Raw genomic sequence first — 5,868 nt, 5'->3', positions numbered from 1 at the left:
CCCGCTGATGGCCGGGTTACCTCTTGGTGACCCGCGGCTAGCCGGGTCACCTAGGGGTGACCCGCGTTCTTCGGTATTTTCGGTCGTAGTTTTGGCCTTTGGCCTCCATACTTTATGTAGTTTTGGTGGTTTTTAGGACACCCCTTCCTTCTGCAATTTCTTGGCTTTCTGCACAAGGATTCTTACATATGCAAGCAATACGCGGTGCTTCTGAATGCATTCCTCAAGGATTGAATGGGTCATTTTAACGTGGACCTATTCATTCGTCGTTAGTTTGGAGGAGGAGCCGCTCGCTCGTAGTTGTGGCGCTTGGCGCTTCCTAAACTTTAGATCCATCTCATAGCGAATCTTGTTGACTGGCTCCACAGCCTTGGCGAGTTGGCACGCGAGAAGCTGGCGTTACCTTTGACGTGCTCTCTTTGATAGGGTTGGCATGCTTTTAGCAGTAAACTCCTTGATCAAGGAGAAGCTCGAATCTAAAAACCAGCTTCCTCGGACACCAAAGGAGCATTACGAGATGTAATTGCAGCAGCAATGGGGTGGAAATCATCATCTTAGGCCTTCAGATCTGAAGACCAGTAAACTTTCCTTGAGGAAGAGATCCTCTTTCGCTTGTGAGGGGAGGAGGATCTGGAAGAGGAAGACATATACTCCTCGTTCTTCTGTTAGTCAAACTCATATTCGACCTCTTCGTTAATCGGGATCACGATCCTTGATTGCGACACTACAGCCTCGGCAAAGAGGCTGTAACCTCCCACTGTGGTCGTCAGTTTGTTTATATCAAAAGTCACTTTTTTCATTATCATTGAACCTGTTATAACCATTTATTGATTACAAGTTCAAAAAATAGAAAAGTTTATCTTTTTATAAGATCTTCTTACACAATGAAAAATAAAGATTACAACTTTATCAAACAGTACACAGAAACTATTTATTAGCCTCTGTTTGTGTGGGATTTTTGTCTATACCGGGGACGCGTTAGTCCGTGGACCGCCACGGATCATATCCGGTTGACAGATTCATGATCAAAGCTCTTACTTCACTAAGGAAGTAATCACTAAAGTAAATGATCTCGGCCAAGCGAGATCACTACTCTTCTCGAGATCAAGTCCAAGCCTGATCTCAATGAATGAGGGGACGGTGCTTCAGATCCTTCGAATTGCTCCTTTTTTATGCCGGGATTCACCAAGATCTGTTATCCCCCTCTAAAATTCATGGTCCACTCTTCAAACGGACAACACTTCACCCAAAATTTCAGATCCGGAGAAATGAACCATTAGGCTTGTATTTATAGGGCTTCGGATGCGGGATATTTGGATAAGAATAAGGGATTGGCCTTATCTTCAGTTAACAATGGCCTAGCCATGTATGAGGATGATATCAAGTCAGTTAGGATGCTCTAGAATGAAAAAATCCTGATAAAATCATCAAAATACGCATTTTGGATTCTAACATGCGAGTCACGTCAATATGACCCGCTAACTTATGCGTCACATTAAGGTGACGCGGTCCTGTGTGGGTCACCTTAAGGTGACCTGCTGACTTGCGCATCACCTTAAGGTGACACGGCCATGTGCGGGTCACCTTAGGGTGACTCGCTCGTGCACGGGTCACCTTGGGGTGATCCGCACACGCGAGTCATTCTAAGGTGTTTTGCATATTCCGACTTCTCCGGACTTATCTTGCTCTACTGTTTTATGTATTTTGTCATTCTGTTGACTCATACGCTTCATCAATTCTCCTCATGTGCTTGTCGATGTCAAATAATCTTATTTAACTCAAATAATGATGTTCATCGTCTTCTCTCCATCTCGAGCTGCGTGTAGGAACCCATAGTCTACTCCTCCTCAGCAATTGACCCCTCAACTAGCTCTTTCTCGGGCCTCATAGAAAACTTGTGGCCCTCTCATGACTCAGTATGTGCTTCCCCGTCAGTCTCAACCCTAGTTAGGGCTTCAGTTTCTGATGACTCCCAGATAGGAATATCTCCACTTATGGCCTCCCGCTTGGCCACGGCTACGGAGAATCACCCTCGACCACAACAATTTCAGGTGGAGGTTCTTGGGAAGTTTGTAGAGCTGAAACCCCACTAGTTTGTCCAGGTGAAGACTCAGCTTTCCCCAGCTCTGCCTCAGCTGCCTGGTCATCCAAGAAGAAAAGTCTCTAAGTGATTTCTCAGTCCGATGATGCTAATTCGAGGCTAGCTTCTTCCTCTTCTTCTTTTTGATCCTTTCAGCTTGAGTTGTAACTGATCCACAACCCTTCAATTTGGTTACAATCTCAGCCATCTTCTGACGTAGGGCCTGAATGTCCTCCTTAGCTAACTCTAGATGTAGGCTCTTCTAAGCTAGGACCGGCTTGAGGAACCTCTGTAGGGTCTGCCTCTAGTGCTAGCAGAATGGCCCGAGCAGAATGTTCTATTAGCTTAGAGTTACTTTTGTCCTGCAATATGTGAAAAATATTGGGTGAAATTATTACAAGCTTCTCATGTCCAATTAAATTAAATTCATTGTTATGATAGAATTAATACCTGAGCTCATGTTTTAAGCGTCTCTTCATCTAGGATTACCATATAGTTTTTCTCGTCCCACCCAGCACCACTTATATTGGTGCAAGACTTCATATCATAAAATTTAGTTCTCCAAGTTTTATTGTGATTAATCTCATGAAGGTGAGTGTAGTTGGTTTTGAATTTCATGTTCATCTTCATAACTGCTATTTTGTAAGCTTCATCTTTAAAGTTTTTATCAACCTCCATTCAGGTATCCACGAGTTCTGCAAGACACGGTATAAGCTCCGCATCATACTTGGAGATCCACCACATGTTGGAAACCCCCTTCATATTAAGGCTAGTAGCTACTCTTGTTGCAGGCACTTTTCTCTTGTGAGTTTTTTTGGAGGGTGATACTTGCTAACTCACATCAATGAAATTACTTTGAGGTCCACCGGATTCACCAGTGGTTGGTGACATATGTTGTGGACCACTACTTTGAGAACTCAAAGCTGGAATAAACAAGCCTTATGGACTGTTCAACATGTTAGTGTATGGTACATATTGTTGGGTCATCCCACTATAGTTTCCTTCAAATTGTGTGAATTGCGGAAAAGAAGTGGTCATTGTATGTGGTGGAATGAACGGTTGATGCTGATATGGCATAAAGTTCATATTAATACCGCCTAAATCATTTGGTGGTGCAGGTGGTGAAGAGGGCAAGTTTTATTTTTCCCCGTCTTTGTTAGACATACCTATATGCAATAATAATAAAGAACCAAAAATACGTAGAACAATCTAAGATAGTTAATTTAGAATTACATAACATCAAGGGATGAAAAGGTACAGTATCCATACAAGCACAATTATGAAGTACTAAAATACATAATGAAATATACGAAAACAATAAAACTACAAGCCAGTTTTCATGGTATAACCATCTTTATACTTTGCACAATAATCAACCCACATTGCCCATGCAATTTGGTCCCTAAGGTCATTCTATTCATTTTTTGCATCACGATCCTCTCTTTGTGTCCTGATTGAGTGTAGTCAACTGCATTTGTATCACCTTCATTTGTCACCTCCTCATTCTCCTCATCAATTACCAACATCCTCATTCAAATTGTCATCTTATGGATCTTCAATTGCAATAAAATTATGCAATATAGTACACACTAAGAAGATTTCCACTTATGTGGGGAATGGATAATTAGGTTTCGTTGAAAGTATTTTGAACTGATTTTTTAATGTACAAAAGGTTCATTCAATTTTAGACAGTAATAAAGAGTGTCTTAAAGTTAATAACTTCATACTATTTCTGGGTGTCTTACCTATTTGTTCCTTTAAATGATAACATACACCATAGTATAGAGATGAAGCAAGCATGGTAGTGTATCCAGCGTCACAAAGGTAATATTTGCCTACATTATAAAAAAATTCATGATCAATTCGATCATATTATTTAGTTAACTATTTATTAAATGAGGTAGAAGAATACCATTATATACTCTCAGTCCATAAGGTAGTGGTCTGGACAACACGTCTTGTAAAACCCTATAGTCATTTGCCACACCTTCCCACCCAACTAGGATATATGTGAAAAGTTTATTTGGACTACATGCAGCTAAAACGTTTTACATTACACCTTTACATCCTATAAAGCGTGCAACTACGTTAGAAGGTAACATTGCGTCAATGTGTGTTCCATCTATCATTCCAATGCAATCTTATCAAAATAGTACATTGTTCAAAATATTAGTTTCTCATATTATTAAATTATGCAAATCATTAACTCAAACAATTTATTTCTTTCTTACCTTGATGTGAGGGAAATAGTTTGCATTGTTGGCAACCTCCGGTGGAATCTCATTAGGTGTTTGCTTCGTATATCGATCGCAAAGACCATTCATAGCATGTAGGACTTTATTAAAGTACCTACTAACTGTTTCGCCAGATCTTATGAATTCAATCCTTATTACTCTATTTTTGGTTTTATGACCCACTATGCTCATGAACATAGCGAGTTGTTCTTCAACTTGAAGGTGTCTTGTGTCCTTTGAAAGACCATTATTTCGCATTATATCCGCAAGTTTAAAAAATGCTTTAGGCCTCATTCTAATAGAAGCCCTACAACTATCATTATATCCTTCGAAGACACGCTTGGAGTGGGCATTTCTACAAAAAAAAAATCTTATTTTATTCTCTCTTGAATCATTACAAATTGATTTGCGCCTACCATGCATTCTCAATAACCAAGCTATTATTGTAACCACATAAGATATAGTCGTATTATCACACATCCCCTTTATTTTTTCTTCATCTACATCATCTATCTATATTCGTTACAAAGCAAAAATAGTTTAAGACGTTTATGCAACAATGATGAATGACAAAATTTTGAACAATAAACTTATCAACAAAATTCTTTTACTTACATTTTGAATAATAATTATGATTGACACCATAGAGACCTACTACATTGAAAGTTTAAAAGTTATCAATCAATTTTATTTGACATCTATCAATTTCTTCTAGTACTAAGATTTGATGGACCTAAATCATGACCTTACACTCCTGAGTCCTATACTTACAGAAAAAGTGTATTTTTGCACACACACAAAAAAAACTGAGTTTCCCATGTTTTGAGATATTTGATAACCTTCCAAACTTCTATATACTTCTATCAAGTTTGGAGTATTTTAGAAAAGCCCCGTAAAACCACAAAATTTTCATGCATGGAAAACAAGCATCAAATTTTAGCGTTCTTTTCATGCATGGAGATGCAAGATTATTGCAAGAACTAATGCATGTGGGACTAAACAAATGGAGAGGGTTTGGTTAATTAACATAGATCGAAATAAACTGCATAAATTAAAAATTTTGAGTACAATAAACAGTTCATTATAGAAAATTGAAGAAATGAACAAGACTGAGCACTATTGAAGAAATTGAAGAAATTGAAAAAATTGAAAAAAAATCGGCCAAATTTCAACCACAAATCTACCGATCGAAAATGGGGTTTAGGGTTATTTACCTCAAATCGGCGTAGAACTGAGTACTCGAGAAATCCGATGAGGAATCGATCGACAAAAACCGATTCTTTAACCAGAGAACCGAATTAAGAACCCCCAAATCAACCGCACCACAAAAAACCAAGACCGAAGAAAATCGATGAAGCTCAAGCTCGAGCAAGCGATAATGGCGAAAAGACCTAAGCACGAGATCAGGAGAAAGACTAAAAGGCGCGAAGGAGTAGGTTCGTCGTTGGATTTGGAGGTGGGAATGAGAGGGGGAAAAACCCTAGATTTTCCGCCCTCAATCGACCACGAGAAAAGTTTTCAGCTGGGAAAAAGGGTACGGGTAGGGCAGAAATC

The sequence above is a fragment of the Asparagus officinalis genome, chromosome 6, assembly GCF_001876935.1.
Source record: "Asparagus officinalis chromosome 6, Aspof.V1, whole genome shotgun sequence".
Lineage (NCBI taxonomy): Eukaryota > Viridiplantae > Streptophyta > Magnoliopsida > Asparagales > Asparagaceae > Asparagus > Asparagus officinalis.
This window is presented reverse-complemented; position numbering follows the sequence as displayed.